The sequence below is a fragment of the Triticum aestivum genome, chromosome 3B (genome assembly GCF_018294505.1).
Source record: "Triticum aestivum cultivar Chinese Spring chromosome 3B, IWGSC CS RefSeq v2.1, whole genome shotgun sequence".
In the NCBI taxonomy this organism is placed as follows: domain Eukaryota; kingdom Viridiplantae; phylum Streptophyta; class Magnoliopsida; order Poales; family Poaceae; genus Triticum; species Triticum aestivum.
The window spans coordinates 608986010-608999901 of NC_057801.1; positions in this window are offsets into that span (position 1 = coordinate 608986010).

Genomic DNA, 13892 nt, shown 5'->3' on the forward strand with positions numbered 1-13892 from the left:
CGAAACCGTAATACATGTGTGAATACATAGACCACAACATGTCCCTAGTGAGCCTCTAGTTGACTAGCTCGTTGATCAAGAGATGGTTATGGTTTTCTAACTATGGACATTAGATGTCATTGATAACGGGATCACATCATTAGGAGAATGATGTGATGGACAAGACCCAATCCTAAGCATAGCACAAGATCGTGTAGTTCTTTTGCTAAAAGCTTTTCTAATGTCAAGTATCATTTCCTTAGACCATGAGATTGTGCAACTCCCGGATACCGTAGGAATGCTTTGGGTGTACCAAACATCACAACTTAACTGGGTGGCTATAAAGGTACACTATAGGTATCTCCGAAAGTGTATGTTGGGTTGTCACGAATCGAGACTGGGATTTGTCACTCCGTATGACGGAGAGGTATCTCTGGGCCCACTTGGTAATGCATCATCATAATGAGCTCAATGTGACTAAGTAGTTAGTCGCGGGATCATGCATTACAGAACGAGTAAAGTGACTTGCCGGTAATGAGATTGAACGAGTTATTGGGATACCGACGATCGAATCTCGGGCAAGTAACGTACCGATTCAAAAGGGAATTGTATACATGATTGATTGAATCCCCAACATCGTGGTTCATCCGATGAGATCATTGTGGAACATGTGTGAGCCAACATGGGTATCCAGATCCCGCTGTTGGTTATCGTCCAGAGAGCTGTCTCGGTCATGTCTGCATGATTCCCGAACCCGTAGGGTCTACACACTTAAGGTTCGGTGACGCTAGAGTTGTTATGGGAATTAGTGTGCAGTTACCGAATGTTGTTCAGAGTCCCAGATGAGATCCCAGACGTCACGAGGAGTTCCGGAATGGTCCGGAGGTAAAGATTTATATATGGGAAGTCCTATTTTGGCCACCGGAAAATGTTCGGGATTTTTCGATATTGTACCGGGAAGGTTCTAGAAGGTTTCGAAGTGGGGCCCACCTGCATGGGGGGACCCACATGAACGTGGGTAGTGACGGAAAGGCCCCACACCCCTGGTAAAGGCGCACAAAGACCCCCCCTAGAAGGAATAAGATCATATCCCGAAGGGATAAGATCAAGATCCCTAAAAAGGGGGATAATGATCGGTGGGGAAGGAAAATGATGGGATTTCTTTCCTTCCACCTTTGCCAACACCCCAATGGACTTGGAGGGCAAGAAACCAGCCCCCTCCAACCCTATATATAGTGGGGAGGCGCATGGGAGCTTCACCTGTTTCCCCTGGCGCAGCCCTCCCCCTCTACAACTCCACCTCCTCCTCAGTAGTGCTTGGCGAAGCCCTGCCGGAGAACTGCAAGCTCCACCACCACACCGTCGTGCTGCCGGAGCTGTCCCTCAACTTCTCCTCTACCCTTGCTGGATCAAGAAGGAGGAGACGTCCCCGGGTTGTACGTGTGTTGAACGCGGAGGGGCCGTTCGTTCGGCGCTAGATCGGATCTTCCCCGATTTGAATCGCCGCGAGTACGACTCCATCATCCGCGTTCTTGTAATGCTTCCGCTTAGCGATCTTCAAAGGTATGAAGATGCACTTTCTCTCTCTCTTGTTGCTAGAATCTCCTAGATGGATCTTGGTGATACGTAGGAAAATTTTGAATTATTGCTACGTTCCCCAACAGGAGGGAGGAAGAGTGGTACACATCCATTACCGACTGGCCCATACATCAGCAGCGGGAGGCTAGACCACCGCCATAGCCCCCATCTCTCCTGCTCACCTTCCCACATGACACACCTCATGCCGCCCAACCATGGCTTCCTTCCTAGATCCGCGTGAGGCAGCCACCAGCCGCCCGTCCACCGAAGAGGTGGACCAGACCATCCTCCATTCGACGCCAATGAAGGGCATTGAAGGAAGCACGCACGCGCCGCAGCAAAGTGTGCCATAACCGCCTCCAACCACGTTGCCGTAGCCCTCATCGCCTGCGGGATCGAAGCAGATGAGACTGCACAACCTCCACGACACGTACTTCCCCCGTCTCCCACCATGCAGTTGCCATGAATGCATGACGCTCGCGCGACACCCTGGTCAGAAGGTGCCAGCCCGCATCAGCAGCTACCCAGTGAGAGGGCGAGCGGTCCTCGTTCCCGCTGCCGCCAACCGGGCTTCACCTGGCCGCGCCATCTGGCGGCAACGAGGGAGATAAGGGGGAGAAGGGGGGATGGACCGATGGTGCTATGGATTCCTCCTCATCGCTCATAGGAGTGGCGTGGGAGGGTGGGAAGGTTGCTCCTTCCAAAGCCAACAATTTTTTGAGACACGGAAGAAAGAAAGTTGTCGAAACAAGTTTCATGTCAATAGCATGTTTTCAATACTTGCATCTGATCGCTTGTTGTGTCACCACCATTTCGATGAAGCTATGTGACAATGGGATATACCATTAGAAGCTCCTTTAAGTCTAATTTTCAACTCAATGATTTTGCATCATCTGCATGTGTGTGCCAAAAGTAGTGACCGATACGGTGGGAACTGTACATGCTTAAAAGTTACGGAACTCTCCAAGTTAACTGCTTATTTGATGCGGCGCATTCGTAAAACACCCCATGTCCAAGGGACAACAAATCATATTTGCAAAGGTGAATCTTCTCTTTGGCACTTGCCTGTCTTCTATTGTCTAGGATGATATACTATGTGATCCTCTTACCTTGTGCATGGTTACATTTAGATCTTGTCATGTTTTTGTGTCTTGTCCATTTTTTATGAAGTTCTTGGTCCTATGATACATTAACCCTTGTAGAATCATGGAAAAAATTTAACATGTTATTTCTATATATAAATTATAAAATGATGGATAGAGCATGTCAATTTTATTGCATAGCTCATGTCAATGTTATTAATGAAGGCATGTCATTTTTATTTATTATAGCATATAAATTTTATTAAATAGGTCATGGTAATTTTATTAATTAAAGCATGGTAATTTTACTAACTAACGCATGACAACTAAAGCATGGATGACTACTTAGGTACAATTACATTGCTACCATTTTCTCTCTTTTTTAAGTTATGTCGATTTTATTTTCTCATGCATGTCAAATCTAGATTTTCATTGATGACACTTTAGGTTCAAACATCATGGCTACTTTTTTTGTGTGTATTACATACGACAAACTTAGATATGGTAAAGTTAGGGACAAGCATACCCTTCACTACCTAGTTGTTTTTATTTGGCAATTTTATTTTTAGAGTATGGCAACATGTGCCTTGTACTTCATTGATTCTTTTCTTCTGGGAAGAAAGATGTAAGGGCGTGGAGAATCGACTTTTTTTTTCCTATTCATCTCATCTTTGATTTTTGCTGCTTTTTTTTAGAAAAGGAGGATGACCCCCGGCCTCTGCATCTGGAAGATGCATACGGTCACTTTATTGATTATTCTTGATAACCTTACAAAGTATTACAACAATATGCTTGAATCCGCCATCTTGACAACATATGCCACTACTCCTATCCATATGATGAAGGGGTGCTACCTGGGCCACATACCCAGACTACTCACCTAAGCCTATCATCAAAGGTCAGAAGCCCCAGCCGAGCCACATACCGGGTCTGGAGCATAAACTGGTCTGACGCACTCACATGTGTCGTCGCCGCCATCTAAAACAGTTCCGTCTTCAGAGCAGGTATTGAGGCTTCTACCTTGTCAGGTCACTCCGTCATCGATGCCACCTTGACGCCAGACAACCACCTCCACATGCGCGAGTCCATCACCGCGCATCGGGCGCCGAATCTCCACTGCACCACGCCGCCGAGATCCACCGTCATTAATGTGAAGGATGAAGCACCGCTCCACCAAAAAAGACGCCCGCTGGTCCCTCGAACCCGTGTACGCCTCCAAGAATGATGCCCCCAAGGAGGAAAAGACACCAGCGCGCCACCGTCATCCGATCAACTGATCCAGGGTTTCCCCCGGAGGTAGCGGATAGAGGTCTAGAGCTTCTCCACGGCGATGCCTTCAAGAAGGTAATGACACAAAAGGGTGCCACCATCGCCGGTCTTGGCATCAAGCCGAGCACATGGTTTTCACCCGGATCCGCTCGAAGAACCTCCATCACGTATTGTGTGCACGAGTCGCCGCCGATCTGAGCCGCCGCACATCGAGCAGGCCGCACCGGCCAGATCAGATCTGTCCGGAGGGCACAGCCCGCATGGTGTCGACCCAACCACCAGGCCCTCCATGCCGCCACCGCTGATCTGAGGCAGATGGTGTGTCGCCGCAGACCCGGCCGCCGCCGCCAAACGCCGCCACGCAGCCCGAGGCAGAGCCGGCTGCCGCACCCCCACCTTCGCCGCCCTTGGACGAGGCAGCCGCTGCGCCGCCGCCGGAAGGCAGGCCCGCCGCGCCGCCAGGCTAGATCGGCCCTTGGCCGAGGCAGCCGCCGCGCCGCCGCCGGAAGGCAGGGCCGCCGCACCGCCAGGCCAGATCGGCCGTGCGACCCACGCCGCGGGGCACCGCACCACCCCCACGGTGCAGGCAAGAGGGATGTCCCCCGCCACCGCCGTCAGCCCCGGGCTATCGCCGGCGGCGGCGGAGGGAGGGGAGGAAGGATGGGGACCCCCGGCGGCTAGGGTTTTCAGGTCCCGCCCGAGTCGCCCGAGCGAGGGCGACGCGGGGGGCCTTAACATAGGTAAAGGGCGTTTATTAACTCATAACGTAGGTTGCCACCTCCTGTAAAATGGGAGAGATTTTCACTTCCCGCCCTCTGCACTAACTAGGGATGCATACGGCCATTTTAGTATGAGTACCAAGATAAACATGGTCCTCAGATTTTTTTAAAATGAGTATCAAGATATTTCCTGATGAGAGGTTCCACCACACACCAAACTTGATCCTCAATAAATGAGGGAAAACCCCTGTGTATCATCTGTCAATTCTAGGAATTGAACTCGGGTCGTTAGGCTGCACAACCGCATGCCCAACCACTGAGCCAAGGCTCTCTTTGATTTTTGCTGCTATCTCTACAAAGGCCGTGGAAGGAGGGCAAGAGATGTAGGGATGGGTGGGAGGAAATGTGTTTGATTTTCCAAGATAGTTAGCTTAGCAAATTTCAAACTATAGGATAGGTAAGGGGGATACGTGATTTTTCCATATCTTTTCAGAATCTATTTGAATGTTTCTTGCCATGGCAAATCTTTACACGACTTATCTTTCCTTTTCTCAATGGCCAGCGATCTGGACGGCAATCTTGTAACTAAAACTCTTTCTTCTATAAAGTTAAGGTACGCCATTGACGTACTCTCGAAAAAAAATGGTAAACAATCTTTGTATAGGTAAATTGCATGTGCATTGCCCTTTCAAATCACACATCATGATGTGCCGCCTCAATCTCTTGGAGTTGCTCAGGGGTGGGGTGTGCGTGTGTGCATTCACATGGATGAATATATGTGCGTATGTATGACCGTCTGTGTCTGTACAGTGCTAAAAAAATCACACTTGATTTTAGCCAGAACTGGGGCAAGAGGAGAGGGAGAGGGCGAGTGGCCCGCTGGATCGCGCTGGGCGTATTTCTGAAGGGAAACGATTGGGCGCGGTGCGCCGGCCGAACTTTGGGCCGGTCGCGTCCACGCGTGCTTCGCCCCAGCCACCCACCAGGCGACACGTAGACACGGGGGCCACCAAACATTATCCTCTCCGCTTTCTTCAACCTCGCGCGGATCTCGCCCCACAACGCATGCATCTCTCGCCTCCCCCGATGCAGCACGTGAGCAGCTCGCCGTCGGCCATGGATGAGCTTGGAAGATCGAAGTCCCCGTCGGCCATGGTTGCAGCCCCGCTCGTGTTCCCACCTCCCCCTTCTTCCTTCTTCCTCACTTCCTTTCTCCTCCTCCTCTCTTTCCCCTTTTTTTGCTGCAACCGACGGCAGACAAAACGTCGTGGAGGGGACCGAGGTGCCTCGTGCTACGACCATGGCGACCGGGGGGAGCTGCAACCGCGGCATCGGGGAGAGTTGCGAACAATGTTTCCCCATGCTACAACCGTGGACGCAAAAAGCTACATCCAGTAGATAAAAAAGCTTCAACCAAACAATGGAACAGAGGAAAAGTTACAACCGTTTTGACAAAAGCTTCGACCCGCAGATGAAAAAGCTTCAACCAGAGATTAAGAAATCTTCAGCCGAGGGGATTTTTTCGCAACCAAAATGTTGGACACAGAAAAAGCTGCAACCCTTATAAAAAAAGCTTCAACCCTAGGTGAAAAAAGCTTCGATCGACATGGCAGAAGTTTTAATGTGCAAAAAAAGTTTCAACCGGCATAGAGAAAAGCTGCAACTGATGATAGAAAAAGCTTCAACCCGACTCGCCAATGGTGGCAAGCGGCGACGTTGAGAGCTGCACGGTGACACAACAACGCAGCGACGACGGCGGCTGATAGGTGCTGCAACGACAGAGGGGCTTCGGCGTGCTTCAAGGCGGCGGCGTTTTTTGCTACAAGGGGCAACGACTTCCTGCCGGGGAACGTGGGGGCGTGCTGCAACGGCGACCGGCGGCGACGGGGACGAAGAGCACATCCAGCAGCATGGGACTGCGAGGGGGGGAGAGGTACAGGTGAGGGGAGGAGGGGTGGCCCGCGGCAGGAGGCGGCCGGGGTGAGCGCGCGCGGAAGAAGAAGAAGAAGAGAGAAGTCAACGCGGAGGAGAGGAGACAGATCTGACGGCTCTGGTTGACTGCATCGGGCGGCTGGGCTGTGACCGGCCAAAACTGTTCGGCCGGCGCGCCGGCGCCTAGCATCTCCTATTTCTGAATAAAGGAATCTGTTTGTCGGTTTGTACCTCACTGTGAGAAACGCTCACACGCTCGTGTGGCCTTGGCTCCCGGGCTCAGATGAGTACGCAAATCAAAAAAATGTCCAAACATTGAGCAGTAACATGATTTAAATAGAAAATAAAATCAAAAAATTCAAAAAAAATTATGGTGAAAGATGTTTGAGTGCATGATATCCGTGCCATTGGAAAAGTTTGAACATTTAAGCAGCTCCTGACAAAAGAAAAAACAAATTCAGGTGTTAGAGAAACATTGGAAAAACAACACTGTTCAAGTCTGGATTTGTCCTTTTTGCTGCCCTCTACTCGAATGTCCAAACATCAACAAATTTTGCACGAACATCACGCACATGCACATCTTGGTTGCAAAAGAAAAAATCGAGATTTTCTTGATTTTTTTCTATTTTTAAATCACGTAACTGTTCGCTGGGCTCTGGGGCACCGAGTTGGATTTTCGGCCACTTTGCTCTTTGCGACTATTGTTGTATGGGCAAGGGGTAAATTTTGGGCAGAGGACGAGTCTAGATGTGACTGAATTCAGCCGAGACTACGATGCCGCGTACAACGAGTTTCAGAGTACGACTGTATGCAATTTCAGTCCAACTCAGAGCATAGGTGGCTCGGCAACCCAAAACCGAAAGAATTTGATCCTTCTTTTTTACATCAAAAGAACTTGATCGTTAAGACGGAGTCCTCGATCACATGTCTTGAGTAGGAGATCCACTCATCTAGTAATGGTCCGAGTGCAATCTCTCCTGGTGCTCAACGTTCAGAATCAGAAGGTAAAGCTCCCAAGGTGGTCCTCCTGGCTCTCCCAATACTTAGGTGGGTGGATACGTACGCGCGTGCAGCCCTTTGCCCCGTAGACAGACAAGCACAAAGCTGCAAATTATTGATCCAATCCATCTGCCTGTGATGCAACCATGCTTATAACAGGACAACAAGAGAACTCCTAGGTAAACGGCGTCTCTCCCGCTGGGGCCCTGAGGAGTTTCCATTCATTTAGCGCGGCGCACGGGGGCTAGGCCAACAAGCGGGCAACGACGCCGCCTCATTTGGCGCGCACGTACGCATAGGATAATCCCGCACGGTTCGTCGCCGGGGGCAGCTGGCGATTTAAAATTGCCCGGCCTGTCGGGCGTTGCGGCGATCGATTCCAGCCTTGCCGTACCTACTGATCCCTCCGCCGGGCTCTTCATCGCGTGGAATGGGAACAACGTTGCGGCAGGATCTCGGTTTCCCTGGCCGGGATGCGATTCTGACTGGAGAACGACATTAGTTTAGGCCCCCGGCTTAGCTGTTCCGTCCTGCCTTCTTCTCCGGGCTCCCCGTTCTTTACTAGACAGTGTCGCGAGATAGTCAGCGAAAGATAATGCCCTCCTTTGACAATCGAGGCATACAGATACATGGCGATGGCGTTGCCGTGCGACGGTGGAGGCCGCATCAGTCACCAGGGATTCCGGCCGATCATTTCGGCAATGCTGATCACCGCTGCAGTCCCTATCTGAGTCCGTCGAGCAAAACCAGCGCCCAACAGCCGAGAATGTGGCAAGCATTACGGGCGTTGGATACGTACGTGTACGTACACGTCGCTGGTGTATTATTTGCGTATGTATGTATTGCATTGGTCCCGGGTGCTGACATGATCGAGTACCCGACGCGATACACAACAAATTAATACGGATGCGTCTGGGTGATGGAAAGCAACCATTAGGTTTGCCACTGTCCTCAGCTCGGCGCCTGATGAGTGATGGTCCTGGGGGTCAATCAATGCGTTATAATCATGTTTTGTGTGGCCTAATGGGTGGTGGGTGGCGTGGCGTGGCGTGCATGATCCGAAACTGGCTCGTTCCGTATCACGGAAAGCGGCCAGTATTACACCATCCGTACCGGGTTTATAGCATCAACTGTAATGGGCGTTGGGCAAGTATATAACACTGCAGTATCGAGCTCATTTATCTGATAAGTGATAACTGGTGACTGATGCCTGATCACATTTGATTTGCATCTTTCTGGTGGCAAATACGGACACCATTTCTCACTGCAGAATAGGAAAGAAATTAGGAACCCTTTCGTTCTGAACACCTGGTGTCGGTGGTACAACTGTATGTTTGAACATGTGCAAAAAATGGGCAAGGCGAGGATGTATAAACCTGTTAATTTGAGGCCTTGACCTGATGTGACAATACACGTGCAAGGCTAATACTAAAAGATGGTGCAAAGCCGGGGGAATGCCAATGCCGGCCGGGGAAAGATGCTATGGGTTGTGGTCGGAGTAGACCGGCTCGGGATCAGGCGATTCGGCGTCACAAGGACACCGCAGCGAAGTTTCTGAAGATATCGTCATTTTTTGCCTTGATCCAAGGAGCCAAGCTCATAATTGAAACCTATTCTCATAAAATTATCTATGTTAGTCACTGTAAAAAAATTCTCTATGTTAGTTGAACTGGTTTATTCTCAATTAGCATGAACTGAACGACGATAGAAAAGGATTGGGCATGTGGCATCTTGGGGCTAGGAGGCTATCATGGAGATTGCGGCACCTGAGAGGTCCACATGGTTGTTACATTGTTGGATCAGTCCATCTAGTTCAGATCGCATTATGAATCTATGATAGCAATATGATGGCGGGTCCGGTGGTCGGCCCAAATTTCCTCTCTAGTCACTTCCAAGTGCCTTTAAGGCTCAGTGTGAAGTCATCAAACCCACTTTACCAGTGCAAATTGCATACTTGCAGTGTTCAATTAAACGCACATTAGTCACATGGACTGGAGTGGACTAGGTGAGAGTTACTTTTGAGGGGCCTGTGAAGCATTGTACTTACTAGAAGTGTCCACCGACCATCATTCAGCATCCCGAAAAGGGCCTCATTTTCTGCAGATAATTACAGATTCACGCATCAGAATAAGCCATATAGACCATGCTAGTAGTTTTTGCTTTATAGACCTTGGTACATCTCAGTAGGAGTTAAATTCTGGTGTGCTCGAGGCTCCATGTGTTGTACTTAGTGGTAGTCAAGTCAAGAGACAAGATTAAACAACCGAAGCTCCAATTATCACTTCTTATAGACCTTGGTACATCTCAACTTCGAATAGTGTTGTATAGAGAGACTGACGCATATATCTAGCGCCTTTAGAGCATCTCCAATAGATGATTTAAAATACATCATCAAATTATGTTTTGAGTCAAATTTACATCATCAAGATGTCAAAAAAAACATCATCAAAAAGTGATTTTTTACATCACCAAAAATCTCCAAATCCAATGGATGATATAAAATAGGTGTTACAAAATACTCCCTCTGTAAACAAATATAAGAGCGTTTCGATTACTAAAGTAGTGATCTAAACGCTCTTATATTAGTTTACAGAGGGAGTACATTACTGTTTTTTCCTTGTGGTGCCCTATTTTACATCACTAGTGATTGGGGCGCCACTCTGTGGCGCCACTTGAGAGGAAGCTGTGCTCATGTTTCCATTTAAAAAAATACATAAAGTCCTTGCCTCCCTAAAAAAACATCTCAAAAAAAAAACCCTCACCTTCATCTAAAAAAAGAAAAAAGAAAAAAGAAAAAATTACCACACCGGCCTACCAACGAGTGCCACTTTGTATAACCCTCCATTTAAAAAAATCAGAGGTCCTCATCTCCATCTAAAAACTATATTTAAAACATAACCCACACCTTCATCTAATTTTTTTTTGCAAAAGATTTCTCACCGCGGCCAACCAGCTTGTGCCACGTGGCATAGCTGGTTGGCCGCCCTTCACGCGTAGCTTAATGGTTTTAATATGTTGGGACGTGTTTGGTTACATTCCCAAAGATACCTGAACCAGTTGAGCATGTCACAGTGAAACTTGTTTAAGGGTATACAGGCTCCGGGCCATTTTCTGGATGTTGTTTGGTAGGCTGTATCAAGCCGAGCTTGCATCCTTCCTATAGTGTAAATTGCACTAGGCCGAGCCTGCATATAGGGAAACAGACGATTTGAGCGTTCCTGGCAAGTTTGGCAGAGAGCGGTTTAAGTTTCGGGTGAGCCAGTTTCTACGTGCAAGCCAGGCTACCAAACAGCTTGCTACTTAGCCCGCTAGAGTCTGGTTAGGCTTGATGCAGTCTACCAAACGCGTCCTTGAGCACTTGGTGATGCAAAATTTGCTCCAGTAGTCCCCTGCGTTTTTCACTGGTGCTGTAAAATTTGCTTGGGGGCATCAAGTGATACAAATTTATCTCTTGGTGGTCTATTTTACATAATGCCCTATCCCTGGAGTAAAAGTATTTGCATCTACATCATGTATTAGAGCAACGTGTTTGCCTCTCGTGATGTAAAAATGATCCTGACCTATTTTGCATTATCTATTGAAGATGCTCTTATGCAAGTGTCTGGCCATTGAACTCGGTTTCTTTTTTAAAATCGGAATCCAAGCACTAGGACATTATGATGGCCTGGCTACGTGCGATGCATAGTACATCGTCGCCTGCAATACTCCATAAAAGGGTCGGCCCAGTGCGCGTGGGGAGTACCGAGGACTTCCCAACACATGTTTTTTCCTTTCATTTTTGTTCTTTTACTTTATTTATATTTCTGACATGGTAGTAATTTTTTTACAAATGTTCACCACACAGTCCAAAAATGGTTACACACCTTTTTAAAACGTTGCTAGCATTCCAAAAAATAGTTTGTGACAACTTAAAAATGTTCTTGAATTTATAAAAAAATGTGCATGAATTTATTTCAAAATGTGTATACATTGTAATTTTTTTTTGCATAATGCGACAAAAAGGTTTTTACCATTAAAAATGATGTGACATTTCAAAAAAAAAAATCAGGTATTTCAGAAATCTATACATCACATTCTGAGAAAATGTCTATTCAATGTAAAAAAATACTTGCAAGCTAAAAAATATATATTTCTTACAATTCAAAAGAATGTACATGAAATTTTATAGAAATATCTAGTGATCTAAATAATGTTCGTGACATTTAAAAAAGGGTTTATACCATGCAATAAAATGTTCACACTGTTTTGCAAAAAAAGTTGTGCCAATTTAAGAAATGTTTAATGTGTATTTTAATTTTTTTAAATTTGTCGAAAAAATATTCTAAACATGTACCTGAAAAATGTACATCATGTATTTGAAAAATGTTCAATCTTTATCCAAACAATGTCTAATTTGTATATGAAAAATGTACAGCTTATTTTGAAAAACGAAGATATGTCTTAATAAAAATAAAAAGGGAAAAAAAGATAAACAAAGAAAACTGGTGAAGAAACGTCAAAAACAAGGAAACCTGAGAAGAACTAAGAAATCCAAAGGAAAAGACTCAAAAAAGAAGAAAAGAAAAACAAACCCAGGGAAGAAACGAAGAAATCCGGTCAAAATGAAGAAAGGAAAAGAAACAAGCCGAAAGAAGCGAACAGATAATCGAAAGTGTACAACCGTTGTTGCGCGGGCTCATTTGCTGCGCGCTGTAGGCGAGCCAGAGCTTACATCTCGCAAGTGGCACGATGTAACTTTGCCGTATTATGAAAGCGCACTGGAAAAAACAAGGAACAAACCATTTAAAATCTCTGTTGCTTGGGCTTTAAGCAGACTTTAGAACAAAATGAAACTAGCACCCCCATAACAGAGGTGGGTTGTCCAAGGGTCGCTTTTTTTTAACCCACTACAGACGCAAACGCTCATATATACGCATATACACTCACACTATGAATGCAACACACACATCCTACCCCTATGAGCACCTCCGAGAAACTGAGCCGACATATCATCTTAAGATTTTACAAAGTCACCGTAGACGCTTCGTAGTCGACGGGAACGTCTCCTCCCACTGAAAGCGTATCTCCGAAAATCCTGGAATAAATCCAGTATAAATGCGAAAACCCTGATGGGCTGGGGATAGCACTGTCCTCCTAACTATCGAATCACATGTTTGGTTCGCCAAGGGTCACTTTGTTGAAAGGAATTCACATGAGTTCTTTTTAATTTGAGGGAAATTAATTCGGATGCCTTTTTCTAAGGGAAGTGAATTCGGATGACTTAATTTATTAGGAAATTGTCTATAGATCTTTTTTGGTTTATATGATTGAAAGCCACACAAATATTTCTATGGCCCATTTTAAACACACTAAGGTCAACCTCATGAAAATTTTCACTTGATTTTGTAACAACTATGCCACATACCTGATCCTTTAGAAAAAAAAAATCTCGTTTACTATGCCGCAACCAAACACCTTCTGTTAACATGAGACATTATGATTGGGCTGGATAGTGCGGAAGCGGTGTCAATGCTCTCAGCACAGTCGGTGGACCGATGCAACACCGCACACTTGTTGAGGAGATCCGCAAATTGGCTGCCACTGATACTAGGGACATTTCTTTTTCTCTTTGGAGTCGCTCGCATAATAAAGTTAGTCATGAGTTAGTTGTGTATGGCCATAGTACCCATCACACTGCAGTGTGTCGGGGATGGAATTTTTTGTAAACATGGCTATTGTTGAGAAGCCTCCTTCAGTAATGAGAATCCCCTTAGAATCCTCTTTTCTCCCCGCAAAAGAAAAAAATATAAGACATTTTAGGATGAGAAAAACAGGAGACATGGAATGTGTGTGTTGCTTTTTCTTGGATGGGTCCCACATATAAGTGACCTGTTTTTTATGAGAGTCCCACATCAACCCGGCAATCTTACCCATGGGTAGCATTGCCCATGGGCACCCGACCCTAATGGGTAGGGTATGGGTCGCCAACTTGACCCATGGGTAAACCCGATGGGTAACCCGTTTAGTCGTGGGTAGGGTATGGGTTCAAGGACCTACCCATGGGTCACCCAGTGGGCTACCCGATTAATATTAATAATCATATAGATGTTCTATCTTACATGACATGTGGGCATTTTTGTGAAGATTTGCTTAGAACATGATTGATCCACATTGCTTTCTTATACTTGCTGGAGAAAAAAATGAACCATGAATGACTGGACGCTTGGAATAATTAGCCTCAACGGAGCAACAAGCAGGCCTGTTGGGTATAAAACCAGCCCCTTCAGCATGTGTGATGTTTGCATGCACGGACAACGAGCAAAACACACAACTTGCTAGATTCTTACCGCCTCGC